Source organism: Marmota monax, unplaced genomic scaffold (genome assembly GCF_021218885.2).
Source record: "Marmota monax isolate L192 unplaced genomic scaffold, Marmota_monax_Labrador192_F-V1.1 WCK01_AAM20220418_F8-fsc00006, whole genome shotgun sequence".
Taxonomy (NCBI): domain Eukaryota; kingdom Metazoa; phylum Chordata; class Mammalia; order Rodentia; family Sciuridae; genus Marmota; species Marmota monax.
In genome coordinates this window covers 8,402,969-8,421,902 of record NW_026693712.1, presented here as the reverse complement: position 1 = coordinate 8,421,902, position 18,934 = coordinate 8,402,969, and the positions used below count along the sequence as shown (strand labels likewise).

Below are 18,934 nucleotides of genomic sequence, written 5' to 3'. Positions count from 1 at the left end.
ATCTCTTTAATTTCTTTCATCTGTCTAATTGCTCTGGCCAGTGTTTCAAAAACTATGTTAAATGGAAGTGGTGAAAGAGGGCATCCCTGTCTTGTTTTAGTTTTTAGAGGGAATGTCTTTAGTTTTAATCCATTTAAAATGATGTTGGCCTGGGACTTAGCATAGATAGCCTTTATGATGTTGAGATATGTTCCTGTTATCCCTAGTTTTTATAGTGTTTTGAACATAAAACGGTGCTGTATTTTGTCAAATGCTTTTTCTGTGTCTAGTGAGATGATCATATGATTCTTATCTTTAAGTCAATTGATGTGATGAATTATATTTATTGATTTCTGTATGTTGAACCAACCTTGCATCCCTAGGATGAATCCCACTTGATCATAGTGCATGATCTTTTGGGTATGTTTTTGTATTCAATTTGCCAGAATTTTATTGAGAATTTTTGTATCTATGTTCATTAGAGATATTGGTCTGAAAATTTGTTTTTTAAAAATGTGTCTTTCCCTGGTTTTGAAATCAGGGTGATACTGGCCTCATAGAATGAGTTTGGAAGTGCTGCTTTTTTTTCTATTTTCTGAAATAAATTGGAGAGTGTTGGTATTAGTTCTTCTTTAAAGGTATTGTACAATTTGGCTATGTATCCATCCAGTCCTGGACTTTTCTTTGTTGGTAGACTTTTGATGGCATCTTCTAATTTGTCATTTGAAATTGATCTGTTTAAATTGTGTATATCATCATGATTCGATTTGGGCAAATTATATGACTCTAGAAATTTGTCAATGCCTTAAATATTTTCTATTTTATTGGAGTATAAGTTTTCAAAGTATTTCTAATTATCTTCTGTATTTCTGTACTGTCATGATATTTTCTTTTTCATTACATATGTTAGTGATTTGCGTTTTCTCTCTCCTTCTCTTCATCAGCATAGCTAAGGGTCTGAAAATTTTATTTTATTTTTTCAAAGAACCAGCTTTTTGTTCTGTCAGTTTTTTTTTCAATTGTTTCTTTTGTTTAAATTTTATTGATTTCAGCTCTGATTTTAATTATTTTTCCTGTCTTCTACTGTTTTTGGTGTTGATTTGTCTTTTTTCCTAGGGCTTTGAGATGTAATGTTAAGTCATTTATTTGTTGATTTTTTCTTCTTTTAAGTAATGAACTCAATGCATGAACTTTCCTCTTGAACTGCTTTCATAGTGTCCCAGGGATTTTGATATGTTGTGTCTATGCTCTCATTACCTCTAAGAATTTTTAAAATCTCCTCCTCGATGTCTTCTGAACTCCTTCTCTGACATGTTATCAACTTTGCTGTCCATGAGTTCTGTTACTATAGTATCCTGGTTTGTTTGGGGCACTTTCCTCCTTTGTTTTTTCATGTTGTCTATGTGTCTTCCTTTCTGGCAGTGTGCATTTGAGATATTACACTTTCTTCCCTAAATTCTTGTAGTACCCATGCAGATTGTCTGTACCTCACCTTGATGTTGGGCTTCCAGACCCTGCTAGGGTCCCTTAGTGTATGCTACTGCATCTAAGGTTGGTGGCAGCAATAACAGAGATAACTCTAGATAATAGTTAAGTGTTTCAAGATGGAAGCAATGTCTTACAGAGATGGGGCTGCAAGAGTGGGCTTCATACTCCATTTGGGATGCCTGCTCTGAGATGCAGCTGCTTGTAGGCCCTGTCATCAAAAAGTTAGGAGTTACTGTGTGGGGAAGGCTATGGTAATGACTGCGGTGTCCCAATATGGAAGTGGGTTAGGCTTAGGCTTCCAGGTGTTTGTGTGTGGGTGAACTTGGACCTACCCTGGACCTGGTTGCACAAGGTGGTGTGGACAGATCTGGGCTGGGCCTGACTCCTGCTGTAGTCTGCTAGTTGGAAGAGGTGGTCCTATGCCAGAAGATGGGCTTCAGCAGGTGCCTGCTAGTGAAGGGGTGGATCTAGGCCTACTGTGAGCCTGGTCTGCACACAGGCTGGTGTGGGTGTATCTGGGCGGCTGGGCTTGACCTCATGGTAGTCTGCTGGTCAGAAGGGATGGTCCTTTGCTAGAGGCTAGGCTCTGGCTGGTGTCTGCCCCGCTGGTGGAGCAGTGGACCAAGGCCTACTGTGAGCCTGGGTCCTGCACAGGCTAGTGTGGGTGGTGGTCTGAGCTGGGTCTCAGCTCCTGTGGTAGTCTGCTGATAGGTAGGGGCAGTCCTTCATCAGAGGTTAGGCTCTGGTGGATGTCTGACTTCTGGCTTTCTAGGCTGACTTGGTGACCTTGCCATCTCCAGTAAACTTCTTGTCTCCTCCTTTGATGACACCCACAGCAACTGTCTGCTTCATATCATGAAAAGCAAAACAACTCAGAGGAGGAAAGTCATAAAATCTCTCAACAAACATGGGCTTTCCTGTTACCATATCAATTATGGTAACATCACCAGATTTCAAGAATCTAGGACCATCTTTCAGCTTCATACCAGAACCATGATCAATCTTTTCTTTCAGCTCATTAATCTTGCAAGCAGTGTGAGCCTTGTGACAGTCCAGCACAGTGGCATAGCCAGCACTAATTTGTCCTAGATGGTATATGATAATCAATTGAGTAATGAAACTAGCTGCTTCTATTGGTGGATCATTTTTGCTGTCACCACCAACATGGCAGTGATGGAGATCTTTGACAGACACATTCCTGATCTTGAAGACTACATTATCCCCAGGAAAAGCTTCAGTCACACCTTCATGGTGAATTTCCATCATCTTTACTTCAGTTGTGACATTGACTGAAGCAAAGGTGACCACCGTGCTTGGCCCACAGGGACAGTACCAATACCACCAATTTGTAGACATCCTGGAAGGGCAGATACAAAGGTTTGTCAGTTGAGTGAGTTGGTGGCAGGATGTAAGCTACAGCTTTGAGCAGAGTGGTTCCACAGGCACTGCCATCTTTATGGGTGACTTTCCAAAGCAAATTAGCCCTTGTCTCCAGAATGTTGTCACCATTCCAACCAGAAATTGGCACAAATGGTACTTTGTCAGGATTGTAGCCAATTTTCTTAATGTAGAAACTAAAATAATTTCCTTATATCTCTTCTGACTGTAGGGTGTCTTAGTGGAATCCATTTTGTTAACACCAATAATTACCCAGTGTGAAAGCCAGAAGGGCATGTTCATGGGTCTGCCCATTCTTGGAGATACCAACTTCAAATTCACCAGCACCATTAGCAACAGTCAGGACAGCACAGTCAGCCTGAGATATGCCTGTAATCATGTTTTTGACAAAGTCTTTATGTTCTGGGGCATCAATGATGGTCACATAATACTTGCTGATCTCAAATTCCCACAGGGAGATGTCAACAGTGATTCTATGGTCAAGCTTAGCTTTCAGTTTATCCAAGACCCAGGCATACTTGATGGAGCACTTTCCCATCTTGGTAGCTTTCTTCTCAAAATTTTCAGTGGTGTTTTGTTGATCCTACCACATTGTAGATCATATGGTCAGTAGTGATGGACTTGCCCAGATCTACATGTCTAATGATAGCGATGTTAATCTGAATCTTTTCCTTTTCCATTTTGGCTTTGCTTTAGTGTTATAACACCTGTGTTCTGGCAGCAAGCACATTGTGGCAGTTTAGGAAAATCTCTTTATCTTTCAGAGCATTTCATAGTATCATTTACAGATTCACCTCATTTTTAGTGATCTCATGGTATCCTTTCATGTAAATATATTCAAGAAGTCTCCTAATAATAAACTTTGAGATGACTTCCTGTTTTGTTTGGTTTTTACAAACTGCTGTTAAAACAGCCTTGTAACGTATATTTGGATGGAGTATTTTAGAAAATATATTCATAGAAAAAATTTCTAGTAGTGTAATTGCCATATTAAAAAATTTGAAAAACAATTTTCTATACTTCTGTACTAAATAAAGCATTATAAAGCTTTGGTCCTATTTAAACTGACTTTTTTTCCCACATTTCCTGTGTATAGAACCATATTTTAAAAGATAACATTTTTTCTAATAATTTTATCTATTATTTTATTTCCTCATTTTTTGCTTTGGTTATAATTAGGAAAAATGACTACAGTGTATCTTGCCATAAATTTCTTTCATTTTATCCTGTATGAAATTTACTCAGCTTCTTGAATCTGTAGGTTTATTCTTTTCTTTATGAAAGCCAAGGACATGAATGCAAGATCTCACATTTCCATGAGACATTGTTCATTCTTTATCTTTCTGTTGTTCAGATTGGGCAATTTCTACTGTTCTTTCAGTTCACTGATACTTTTCTCTGTCCCCTCGAATCTGCTTCTGAGTCCACCTACTGAATTTTTAATTTTCAGTCACTTTACTCCTAAAATTTCTGTTTTTTCTTTATATCTTCTATTTATTTGCTGAAACTTTCTATTTTTTTCATTTGTTCCAAGCACATATGTAATTGTTTCTTAAAGATTTTTTATGATGGCTACCCAAATAAACTTCTTTTTTTTTTCCAAATAAACTTTGATAGTTCTGATATCTCTGTTATCTTGATTGGCATCAAGATTGTCTTTTTTTCCCTTTAGTGTGAAATTTCCCTGCTTTTTAGTGAGTTTTTTTTTTAATTGAGATGTGAACATTTTGGGCATAACAAGGTGACTTAATGATCCTTATGTTTTAGTTGATGTTCTATGAAAATACTTCAGCAGCAGGGTGGGGCGGGGTAGAGTACTACATTGTTACTTCAAGGCAAGGTAGAAGTCCAATTTTCTCTATCATAAGACTACATGACTGTTGAAATGTTCCTTGAATAGGACAATGAGTTGGATTAAAAATATAAGAAATAAGAGAAATAAACAAACAGAAATAGATAAAACAGGAGTTGGTTTTCATGAGCCATCTCTGGGCTATATGTGGACTATGTTGCACATTGTAGCCTAAAGAAGGAATAAGTCTGGCATTGGGAACTTCTGTAGCACCTCCCATAAGGATTTACCACCTGATGAACTTCCCCCTCAAGCTGTTCCAGAGACCCCACACAGCACCTGAGATGGATGTGACCTGCCAAAATACCATTCAACCTGATGACTGCAAGACATCATGAAGCAAAATTGTGCCCTTGAAACATTATAACCCTGCCTTTGATGTACACTCTTAAGTAAACCACCAGAGCCACCTTTTCTGTGTTTAGTTCCAGCACCGCATAGACTAGATCTATCAGAGTCTTCACTTTTGTAAATATATTTCTGACTTTTATTTGTCTTTTTTTTATTTGTTCTTCACTAATTATTTGGAACTTTAAGTTTTAGGGTGGCTTACACCCTCCTGGGCAGGAATAGAACCCCTCTATGAGATGATGGCCATCACCCCAATATTCAGTGGGAACCCTGTTTGGGTCTGATACAACAATAAGCAAGGCTCCATGAGTTTATTTTGTAGGTTTTAAACATCAAAGGGATTCACTATGAAAAGTCTTCTTTGAGGAAAACAGAATGAAGTTTGTGAGGAAAACAATTTAGGGCTTATCAGTTCATGCCCATCTCTTCTACCTCTGAGCAGCTGGGATTTGAATTCAAAGCTTTTGACTAGTATATTCCATGATAAGCACAGAACTCTCCCTATCAACAGATGTCACCTGCAGTTAGGTGTTTCCCTTGGCAACCTGGTACTAAAGGATTACCAGAAAAGGTGTCTCTATCCAGGATTGCATAATTCAAAGCAATGATTAATTTGCAGCTCCCAACATCTCCCCCTTTTAAATTTTTGAAGCACAAGTGACTTGCTATTATTTGGAGTTCCTGGATATCTTCTCTTCTTCTGAGGGTATGGCAACCTATTATGACAACACAAAAAAGAATTAGTAGCAAACATAACATTCCAAAAATATACCATGCGGAATGTTTTAACATATTTCCAAGATTAAAGCCATTGAAATCATGAAGCATTTGTTCAGCTAGGAATGCAGTATACATGAGATTGTTTCTGCTTTCCTGAATATCCTGAATGTGATTATGTAACTCCATAAGATGCAGGTTGTCAATATTTATATGTTAAATGCCCATTACATGGTTTTTAACCTTTTTCCAATCCCATTGGGAAGCATTATATTTGGCTGCAGTAATGCAGATGTATTTATAGGTGGTATGGCACCTAAACCTTATATGTGAGAGTGGAAAATTCATTCCCAATATTTATGACAGTAGTTTCCAAAGCATTTAATTTAGTCTCAGTCTTTTCATCAATATTTATATGATTGGGTAGGGCTTTGGAAGTATTTTGAGCCAAATTGCTAAGAAAATGTGTATTTTGAATATTTTTTGAGGTAAGACTATAGAAGCTGTCATGGTAGAAGCCAAAAGATATTAAAGTGACTACTCCAACTACAAGAAGACCAACAGCCTGCTGCTGGGGGCTTCTTAGTTGGGCATGCATCTGTCATAAGACTCGAACTCCAGCATCATCATAGCATGTCCCTGAAATGTTAGCTGGGGGTAAAATAAAGAAAGGCTGATATAGTATAAGTACTTCCTTTATCTTATTATATCTAGTGATGCAGTTGGTCAAATTACATTGCTTATAAGTTACATAATATTTTTCTTCTATTCTTTTTACTTTCACATTTTAAGAAATTAAAACATAGGGAGATTGAACACAGACCTGCAGATCATAGCAGGAACCCACTTTGCAGCTCCTATCTATAAAGTCAGGCATGGGGCCATATGTGTAATGGATAAAATCCAAAGCAGGTATTAAATGCCACAGATCTTTCTGTATGCCATCACCAGTAAAAGCCAGGATATTACCAACAAATCCTCCAGACTCATGAAATCCTGACATAAATGTCTCTTATCAATTCTTGGAGACCAATCCAAGATATATCCACCACTTCTGGAGACTTTATGCTGCACTGGCAAGATATTTTAACATTCCATCTATTTATAAAAGGCACAAAATTCTATTGCAGAATGATAAGGACAGTAAGATATTGGTGGATGTTCCATGGATTGTGTGGCTTGTTATGAGACATTCCCACCTTCATAACTGTCTGAATATATGATCTTAATTCCCAGGGGCCAGCACAATTAGCTATTCTGGGGTTCCCCATATTCCATCTCTTCCTCAAATGTTACTTTTTTATCTTTATTTTGTTTATTTATTTTTATGTGTTGCTGAGGATCGAACCCAGGTTCTCACACGTGACAGGCGAGTGCTCTACCACTGAGCTACAACCCTAGCCCTCAAATGTTACTTTTAAATAGCTGACAGGCTTATCATAGCACCAACGTATAGGTAGATTCACACTATATCCAGTATAATTAAATCCAATTGCATGAATAGTTGTAATGTGTTTGTCTTTAAAACCTCCATTTATATGAGTATCCATTAGTAAATACTGGGATAGCTTCTTCAGTCCACACAGTGGGATAATAAGGTGGTTTGGAAAATAGGTCCAATAAGTATTGCCATGAACTCCACTCATCTGACAGCTCAATAGAGCCAGCATAGCCACTGACATAGTGGTTGTAGACTTAATACCTTTCTGTTGTTCTATTGTCTGATCAGCTTCATGTGTCAGATTCTTCATTGTCCCCATGTTAGCATGTTGGCCTTCTGGGTTCATGGAGTCCTGTTATCCATCCTCTTCTTCTTTATCAGCTTTCTGTTCTCACTGGAGATAAGAATTGACACCTCTGGTCTGATCTTCAGTCATTTAAACTTTGGCTCCAGGTCCTCCATGTCAATGTCATATGGCACATTCAGGTACCCAAATGGGACTAATTGCACTTTCTGGAAAAATACAAGCATTATCTGTACTTCACATTATCACCACATCTTTTCCTTTCCATTGTCCTGTTTATAAGTCTTTTCACCAAATTACACCAAATGGGGCTGTTGCAGTGGAAGATATGTTGTTCAGCAGCAGTGAGACCTTCACAGTCATAATTTTAAAAATTTAAAACAAATATAGCATGATTCAAACAATTCTGTGGAGTTCTATTCCCCTCTTTTTGTTTTTGTAATTGTAATTTAATGGAAAAATAAGATTGTTCCACAATAGCCTGACCTTGGGGATTATAAGAAATTCCTGTTCAGTGATCAATATGAAATTGATAAAAAAACTGTTGAAAAGAAGAACTATTATAAGCTGGAGTATTATCAGTTTTAATCTGTACAGGGAAGACCAGCACCACGAAAGTAGCTCAGCAATGAGAAATAACTTGATGAGTATTTTCTCCTGTATGAGCAGTGGCAAAAATAAAATGAGAACAAGTATCAATAATAACATGAACATAAATAAAACTGTTTGCCAAATTGAGGGATGTGAATTACATCATTCTGCCACAGTTGATTTGGCCAAAAACCATAGGGATTATCCCCAGTGGGTGAAATTGGAGTGTGAACCACATATTGAGGGTATTGATGAACAGTTTGGTGAGGTTGTTCTCAAGTAATATAAAGTTTCTTATGCAAAGTGGAAGCATTGTGATGATGAAGGAATAAGAATCTTGAGCATAGTCTTATGAAGACAACTGTGGTTGGCTGCTACAAGATAATCAACTTTAGTATTACCTGATGCCAAAGGACCTGGAAGTTTGGAATGAGCTCTAATATGACCAATAAAACAAGTATATTGACTCATGTGAATTGTCTTATGTAAAGTATGAATGAAATAACTCTTCTGACTATGCATGTCCAACAGTAGCTGTTTCGATGTACATAGTGACTCCTACTGTATAGGCACTGTTACTGTAGATATTAACTGGCTCATTAGCAAAATGAAGTAGGACATAGGTAAGACCTTGAAGTTCTCTCACCGTTCAGAGCTGTAGGAAGTTTGTACCACCTCAGTATAAGCAAGGCTGTAAAAGCCAGCTTTTCCTCAACTGGACTCATCAGTGAACACTGTGACTGCCCCAGCTGAGTACATACAATCTTTGGAAAAATAAAAGAGGTTAAAGGAACAGACAGAATAAGTTTATCATGATGATAATAATTTTGTAACTGACCAGGAAAATTAGCAAAAGCTATTTGCCAAGTATTTAAAGTTTGTCAAAACTAACTTTATTTTTGAGCAGAGAAAGGAACTACAAGAAGAGAGGGCTCAGATCTTAACAATTGTATAACCTGGGTTCTGCCTTTAATGACAAGTTGAGCAAAAAAAATCATAAAATGGGGTCTGTTTAGATCCTGAAAGTCAGCTTTATATATCTTTTGTCCAATAGGTAATGGCCTTATTATCTCAAATTAACTTAGGCTGTTATATTAGAAATTATACTTACGTAAGGTATTAACAGACAATAGTTGTAAAGTTTGAAAGGAAAATACAAAATGAAATTATCAAGATCAAAATTCGTATAATAGCTATGAAACAGGAGACATAATATTTTGTAATTTTAAACCTTTCTGTGTGTGTGTGTGTGTATTTAAGATTATAGTAATCCTACAACAAAAATCTATCCTTTGAATTTAACTTTAAATGAAATTGAATGGTTACCTTAACATGGAATAAGGTGAGAGGTAGAGTTCTAACTCATGTAAGGTGGCTCCCTAACAAACCTTTGAATAGGTGTTTTACTTTTGAAATTAATCTTTGTCTCTTTCTTAAAGTCTTTATTTACCATTTTGAGTCAATATGAATCAGGTAACATAATTTAACATTACATCTAAAATAGGAATCAAACAAGTTAAGACAGCTCTTAACTCCCTTTTGTGGGAAAGTGGCAAATGTTTTTATTTCTCACAATGTTAACCTTTAAATAAAACAGGCTTACTTTATTGTTTTTAAAAATGTATTTAAGTTTATCTTTCAGTGTGGAGAGTAACACAAAGTTTTATAACTTATGGCAGATCATTTTTATCTCATTACAAAATATTAAATGACATAAATAAATTTTAACCAAATTTGTTATTTTTATATATGTCTCTAAGATCACTATTACAGAAAACTTTAGTTTGCAGAGCATTGACTTGATAAAATATCCTTTTAAACTTTTAAATCTTATACTTTAAATACTTATATACTTGGGAGATAAGAATACATTTAGTATAAAAAAGTCAGTAGCAGCATCAAAATTACACAGTTGTTTTTACATCAATCAAATTTAGCTTTTAAAGAAAAATTTGGAATCTGGACTACAATGTAATACTTTAAAATAGCAGTTGTTGTTTAACCAGAGTTGAATAAAAATTAATTCCTTTAAGACTAGTTTCTCTAGGTAATAAACCTAACAAACACAAGAGTAGAATGAGAATGAGAGTAGTTAATGTTGTAAAAAAAAATCCTTATTACTTTAACATATAGAGGGTTAAACTTTTGTTTTATATCCATATATTAATATTTGACCTGTGTCTGCAGAAAAAGCCAGTATTTCTTTTTTCTCTCAGCTTTTATTTAGAAAGTCCAATTAGCATTCTGAAATGTGACAGGGGTCAGCTAAATGATCTTATTCATTTTTGTATACAGGCAATTAGAAATTTTTTTTTAAAGAGAAAAAACTTTGAATAACTTTAGTTGACTATGTTAATTATATATAGCCAATTTAATTACATATAAACTTTTAAAAATTTCCAATTTATGGAAACATTCATGTTTAAATATATTTTAGTTAAGAGTGCTTGATTTTCTATTTAGCAGTAGATGTTTTAGCACTTTAACTTTGTAAATTAATTAGATGTTTCCTTTAACAAACACATTTTTGAAGATTAGTCCCATTTATGTTAAAACTAATGTACATTTTTAAAATTGTAAAAGCCATGATATCAAACAAATATAGTTAACAAATATTAAGTACCTCTTTCCTGTTGAAAGGAAATTGTTAGAAGCAATGGATACTACATTTTAGCATTTTATAGAAATCAGCACTTTATTAATTATATGGCCACCTAGAAAAAACTTTTGAGTTAGTAACTTTAAAGACATCCTTATTTTTATTTAATTACCCAATTTAAACTAAACTTTTTTTTATATCACTTAAATTAAAAAAAAAACCAACTTGGATCAATTTAAAAAAATTTAAATTATGAGAGCTTATTTATTTATATGTCAAATTTAATACCATGTACATAATATATAGGCACAACAATACAATACAAGACACTGTGTACACACATAAACAAAACAAGCAACAAACAAAGATTTATAACTTTTATAAGTGGAGTTCCACAGCTAGGAGGTAACATTATAAATTTCTATTAAAGCCTCTGTTAGATTTAACCTGTCAGAAATTAAAATAGAGCCAATTAGATTTTTCATTATAAGTTAACTATAGAGCAGGCTTGTATAGATGGAAATTCCAGGTTTGCAATCTATCATGAGGACATAAAAGATGTCAGATTGCTGGCTTTTGTCCTGATGATTGTCAGATCTCCTAACATCATCCCTAATAAATAAATAAATAAATTGGCCTTTGAACAAAGAGTGTAAAATAAAATTTATTTGAAAAATAAGTTAGTTTAGGCATGCAAGATCAAATGCAAATTCACCATAAAATCATGAGCTCAAAGCCATACTCTGGTAAAGGATCATGTAAAACATCTTTATCAACTCAAAATTCAATTTTAACTTAGTTCAGATATATAAAGAATGTGGTAAACAGTAAAATCTTTAGAAAAGGTTTTTTTAAAAAGGAAAACTTGTACATTTAGAATCTCTCCATTCTTCTCTCCCAGTGCTGCAGGATTAGAGAGGGGCTTGTTATCAAAACAGTGTGTTAAAGACAGCCAGCAATTATTTTTATTTTTATTTTTTTAATTTTTTTTTACCAGCTGGAGACAGAAACAGCTTGAATTTTAAAAGAACACTTTTTCCTGTGGTCTTAAATAATGCTTATCATGACACAGCATGAGCACAGCTCTGGTTTGTATTTATGACCAGGCTATGGCCAGTAGTTTCTGGCCAAGTGTCCAGGCTTGTCACAGTTAAAATATCTTCTTTTGGAGTTTTTCTTTTTTTTTACATTTGCAGGGAGGCTGGAGAATTTTTCTGAAAACTGTGGCTAGAGTTTTAACGTTTTCCTCTCCCACCCACTGCCTGTTTCAGAAGACAAAGACTGCTGCCGAGCAGGGGAAGGGTTGGACGAAATGTGGCTGCCTGAAGACTCTTTGTTAACTGTTTGCAGATTTTTAAGGGTGATTTTAAAACCAGAAATTAGGTCATAAGCCAAACATTTTACACTGTTACAAGGTGGATCAAGATACTTTCTTATTAAGTACTGCAAAGTAAAAGTTCCCATGGGGCTTTTGTCCTGTCTCTCAGCTTCATAGTTAACAACAGCTGTTTACCAAGCTCCAGCCATGACTCTATATCTAATGCTTCCTTCTCAAGGAAACAGAAAAGTTTTAATAACAAATTCTAAAAGCTTTACCAACTTTGCCTTCTTCATCTTAGGTATCTTATAACACAGAGCTGTATTTCTTGTAGTTCAGTTTAATTATTGACTATCCTGTTTTATTTTACACTGAGCTATAAAAATATTCACTCCTGCCCCCTTTCTTTAATTGACATGTGTCTCTTTTTGAGGAGTGTCCAACTCACCTTAATATTGCAAGTAACCACAAGCATCTGGGTCTCCTGTTTGAAGACACCACTTACCACAAACATGTGTGACTGTTGAACCATTCCCCAGACAGGGCAATGAGTTGGATTAGAAATAAGAGAAATAAAACCAAGAAGCAGAAGTAGATGAAACAGGACTCAGTGGGTAAATCAGCCCTGATGGGGTCTGATTCAACAATGAGTGAGGCTTCATGTGTTTATTCCACAGATTTTAAACATCAAAGGGATTCACTGTGCAAAGGCTTCTTCAAGGTAATCAGGATGAAGCTTGTGAGCAAACAGCTTAGCTGAGGCTTATCAGTTTGCCCCCCACTCTCTTTCACCTCTGGACAGCTGGGATTTGAATTCAAGTCTTTTGAACAAGTAGATTCCATGATAAGCACAGGAGTCACCTGCAAATGGGCATTTCCCTTGGTGGTCTCACACCAAAGGATTCCCAGGAGAAGAGTCTCACTATCCAGGGTTACAGAGTCCAAAGTAATGATTCATTTACATCTCCCAACATTTTCCCTTACCAAAGGTAAGGGCTTCTCTTTCCTACTGAGGAGAATGACAGCTTCAGCTCCCTGTAGGGCCACTCCTGGTACCTCTCTGGCTAGGAGGGGTGTTATTGCACCCCATGATGTCTACACTGACATCAGGGGAAGTGCCTTGTTACTGTTAGGCAGTGGTGGAAGTCTGAACTCTGTACTCTGTTCTCTGATATCATCCTGTGGAAAGGAGAAGGCCATCTCATTACTGCAGCACAGATGTGAATGTAGAGCTCTTCATTTGCTCTCCAGTGATACCATGGAGAAGGAAGGGCTCTTTCCCTCTCATTAGGGATAAAATTTCTTACTCCATGTTCTTACTCCAAGCCTTCTCTGTTGCAGCTTGGACAAACTGAGTCTAGATTTCCTACACAGACTTTCTGACATCAGTTTGTGCTATGATTTGAATGGATTTCCCAAAAGTTCATATTTTGAAACTTAATCCCCAAATGCACATATTAACGGTATTTAGAGATTTGGCATTCAGGAGGTAATTAGGATTTGAAGGTCATGAATGTGGGACTCCCATGATGGTATTTGTGATTCATAAGAAGAGTGAGATCTGAGCTAGTATGCCTGCTCTGTTTAGCCATTTGATGCCCTATATCATTTATAATGCAGCAGGAAGTCCTCGGTTGATGCTAGTGCCATGTGCTTATACTTCTCAGACTCCATAACCATGAACCAAACACATTTATAACTTGTTCTGTCTATGGTAATCTGTTATAGCAATAGAAAACAGACTAAGACTGTATACGCTAGTCTTCTTAGGGTACAACAACAAAGTTTCACTAACTGAGTGGCTTAAATAACAGAAATTTATTTTCTCTCAGTTCTGGGGATCAACATTGTCTGAGATCAATGTGTCAGAAATTCTGGTTTCTGGTGAGGACTTTTTTCTTGGTGTGTGGATGGTTATCTGTTCTGTGTATCTTCATTTGACAGAAAGAAAGCAGGGGAGAGGGAGAAGAAGGACACAATTTCTGGTGTCCTTTCTTACAAGGATGATAATCTTATTGGATCAGGTTTTTGCCATTATTATCCAACTTTAGGTTAATTACCATCTGAAGGCCTTATCTCCAAATACATTCCCAAGATATGGCAAGAGAACAGGTCATTATAAAATAAGGCCACCTGCATGCTTGTCTTATCTGCATGTATTGGTTCCCTTTACATTTCTCTGCCATATTGTAATGAAGCCAGGGACCCCTCATCAGGGTGCTGACACAATTGTTTTGGACCTGCAAAAACTGTGAACAGAATTAGAGATAGCAACTTTTTTTTTAATCATAAAAGAAATCAGCTTATTTTTTTTAAATAAAGTATGCTGCCTCAGGTATTTCATTATAGCAATAAAAAACTGTCTGATATATAAGCCAACAATACTGGAGACTTAATTACCTTACTTTGGCTCACTCATAGAAAGGAGTTTCTGTGCCAGGAGAAGTAAGTCAAGAGGACCAGAGGCTATTATTCCAACTCAGTTCTCTGCTATCAAACGGAGGTAAAGAAGCAGGTCACTATTCCTGCTCCTATCTCCAGAAGACTTGTATAAAAGTTATTCCCAAAGATAGAGTCAGGTCCGAAGAACAGAGAGGAGCTTTGAAGTTCTCCCCAAGGAAATTGATTTTATTTGGGAAAGAGACTGGAGAATGCCAAGTGTAAGGGAACTTTCAAATACAATGGGGGTTTTCATGGTAAGCAGTTGCAAGGAGGCTGGTAATGTTATGAGGGCAATAAGCTAGATTACAGTCCATATAGAAATTTACCAGACCAAATGAGGAAAAGAAATATTTGAAAAGAGTCTTTTTGGACTCACAATGAACCTTAAGTTCTAGACTCAAAAACTACTTCAGCAATGGTCTCAATTTAATTAGGTCAGACTGTGGAGCAGTTTTTCCTCTGGATATTGTTAAAAACCATTGAAACAGTTAGTCAGTAATTAGTAAGGGCTAAGGTGTGATACCAACAGATGAAGAGAGCTTAACAGAGAGATCAGAGAAAGAGATAGTCAAAGAAAGCACTGTTAAACTCATTGCTGACCAAAAGTGACTGTGTCCATGTTCATGGCTGTATACTCTGAGGAGTGAAAAGAGTACAGAGAGAATACATACTGCAGGGAAATACGCTTCACTAAAATAGGCCAGCCAAGTCACTAAATGAAGAAATAGACAAATAATAACAACAACAAGTCCTCCATATTCCTCCGGGAAGGGGAAGGTGATCAATATTCAGACACTCAGAATATATTATCTAAAAAGAATATATTATTTAAAAACAAAACAAAACATAGTATGAAATATGCAAACAGGAAAGTGTGGCCTATGCAGGAGAAAAAGGGACAATAGAAAACGCCTTTGAGAGGATACATGTGTTGGACATTGCATACAAATACTGCAAAGAAACTGATAGAAATATGTTCAAGGAACTCCTGAAAATCATGATTGAAGAAGTAAAGGACACTAACAAAAACAGTAAAGGAAAGTCTGATGACAATGTGATATCAGATAGAAAACATCAAAGAAGAAATAGAAATTATAGAAAAAACAAATGGAAATTTGAGAGTTGAAAATTCACTAAAAAAACTCATAACATATTTGAATTTGTGGAAGAAGTCATTGAACATGAAAAGAGATTAATGGAGATTTTGCTGTCTACAGAACAGAGAGAAAAAAATAGGAAAAATGAACAGACTCAGAAATGTGGGATATCATTAAGCATTCATAAATGTGGAATACCAGACACAAGCCTAATGGTAATTATTGATAGAGAGGAGAAAGAGAAAGGAACAGGAAAAGTATTTGAAAAATAATGGATGAAACTTCCTAAAATTGATGAAAATCACTAATATATGTATCTAAGTAACTCAATGAGTAGAAGGATATTCTCACACAGACACATCAAAGCAAAAATGAAGTTTTTTTTTGGTATACAGATGAACATCAATGAGGTTAACACCTGACATGTCATCAAAATTGGGGCTAGAAGACAGTGGAATAACTTATTTATAGTGCTCAAAGGTAAAAATAAACTGTCAAACAAGAATTTTATGAAGTTTTCTTTGTAAGATGCAAAATGTTTTTTTTAAATAAAGGCAATATAAAGACATTCTCAGGAGTAAATATAAAGTCATAATCATTATAAGCAGAACTGCCTTGCAAGAAATACTGAGCTCTTTAGGCTGAAGGAGGTGCTATGTTATAATTCCAATTCAAATTTTAAAAAGCTCCAGCTTAATTATAAAGATACTATGTATTCATATTTCTTCTCTTTCCTTTTAACTGATTTAAAGAGCAATTGCATAAGACAATATGTATGTGATTATATTATTGGGATTATAACATATTGAAGTGTAATAAATTTAACAATAAGAACACAGAGGAGACTTGTGTTTGCAGAACTGTATGGAGAAGGAAAATGACACCAGATGATAACTCAAAACCACAGGAACAAACGAAGGACATCAGAAACTGTAAATGAAGATTATTATAACAAAAGCTGTCTGTATATTTGCCTCGTTTTTGTGTTCAACTTCTTTAAAAGACATAGAATTATGGAAAGTAAAAATTATAACAATAAAATAAAAAAATTATTATACCAAACACCATTGTTATAATTACATTAATAATAGTGATCAACTAGGGAAGTCCAGAAGTCCATTTTACCACAATAGCAACAAACTGTCAAAATGAATGTATTAGGAACCTAGAAATTAATCATGGACTTGCAACCAGCAAATATGTAATCAAGAAAGAAAAAATCCAGCTGAAGTTTTGTAAAAGGATTTTTTGTCATTTTGGCTTACTCTGTTCCCATTCCTAATTTCCCAGCTCAGCAGTAGCCTTGAAAACAACAGCTCACATTCCCCTGTACCATATCAAAAAGAGCAGAGAATGTATTTTTAAAATTCTGTGGTTATCTCTTTAATCTATCTGGTGGCTACATGAATGATTTTGCATTTATGAATGTACCAGGTCATTATATAAAATGGCATTGCTTTTATATAACCTATACACATCCTACCATGCACTTTAAATCCTCTCTAGATTACTTATAATACCTGATGCAATGTAAATGCAATGTAAATGCAATGTAAATAGTTGTTATACATTTTGATCAGGGAATAATAATAAGGAAAAATTACATACATGTATAGTATACTCAGTTTTCCTTTCTGACTATTTTCAAGCTGCGGTTGGTTGAATTCATTAATGCAGAACCCAGGGATACAGAGGCTCAAATATAATTATAGTTTTATTATAGCAAAAGGATATAAGTCAGAACCATCTAATGGAAGAGATGTAAAACTTGAGATCTGAGAGAATCACCAAAGAGAACTCTTCTTTACCTACCCCACTGAGTCAGGACATGCTATCTTCCCAGAACATGTATATGTGACAAAAAAAAAAAGAGAACTGCCAACCAAGGAAATTCACCTGAGTTTTGGTGTCCAGAGTTTTTATTGAAGCTTCATCACCTAGGAATGATTGAAATTGTACTCAGTCATGTGAGACTGCAGAACACCAGAGACAGATCATAAAATAGTCATAGAGAAAAGAAAAACAAACACCTAAAATAAATACTGAATAATATAAGAACAAAGTTTTGATAGCAGCAATTATGGAGAAGAAAGAGAGAAAAGAACACTGTGCTCATTCTTTAATAAGAAAGCACTGTCTCATAATTTTTTTAAGAAACCCCTCCCATAATAGCTCCATTACCTTCATAATGTCATTAATCCATTTAGAAGCCCAGTGCCTCCATGACTCAAAAATCTATTTCTACCTACTAACACCTCTAATACCACAAATTTCTAGCACTTGAATTTAGGGATACCCATCAATTCATAGCACTATACTTAACACTATACATTTAAACTACAGAAAATCAATGACAAGAAAAAAAGTCTTGAAAGAAGCCAGAGAAAAAGAAAAGCATTTTACCTGTAGAGGAATAAGGATAAGGATTACATCAGCCCACCATTTGACCCAGCGATCTCACTTCTTTGATTATACTCAAAGGACCTAAAATCAGTATACTATAGTTGCACTGTCACATCAATGTTTATAGCAGCTCAATTCACAATAGCTAGACTATGGAACCAACCTAGGTGTCTATCCCTAATTAGATAAATGGATAAAAAAATGTGGTACTCAGTGGAATATTATTGAGTTTTAAAGAAGAATGAAATTATGGCATTTGCCAGTAAATGGTTGGAGATGGAGAATATCATACTAAGTGAAATAAGCCAATCCCACAAAACTAAAGGATAAATGTTTTCTCTAATATGCAGATGTTAATATGTAATAAGTTGAGGGACACTAGGGAAGAATAGCATTACCTTAGATTAGGTAGAGGGAAGTGATGGGAGAGGAGGGGAGGGGATGTGGGGATGGAAAAGATAGTGGAGTGAAACAGACATTATTACTGTATGTATATATGTGACTGCATGACCAATATGATTCTGCAACATGTACACTCAGAAAAATGAGAAATTATGTCCCATCTATGTATGATATATCAAAGTGCATAAATGCATTCCACTGTCAAGTATAACTAATTAAAACAAATAAAAAATAAAAAAAGAATTACATCAGACTTCTCTTTAGAAACCATGCAAACTGGAAGAGAGTAGAATGAAATATTTAAACTGTTAAAGAGCAAAAGAAAAACCCACCAACCTAGAATTCTGTGTCTACCTTAATATCCCTTATGGTGAAATAAAAAAATATATTCGTTTTTTCTTCCTGGTTCCTGGCACAGCATTCCTAAAATGCTTGTGATTTCCTGAGTGATCTGAGTCTTTTTGTTATTTGTAGTGCATTGCTTGCCATCACACTTGAGTCTATAGTACTGAGGTGATTCAGTGTGGGAACTAGATACCTTTAGGATAAGGC

General features: G+C 35.5%; 1 pseudogene; it reads right to left on the bottom strand.

Moving 5' to 3' along the window:
* Positions 1-2,202: 2,202 nt before the first annotated feature.
* On the bottom strand, positions 2,203-3,545 carry LOC124103686 (putative elongation factor 1-alpha-like 3; annotated as a pseudogene).
* Between the last annotated feature and the right edge of the window lie 15,389 nt (positions 3,546-18,934).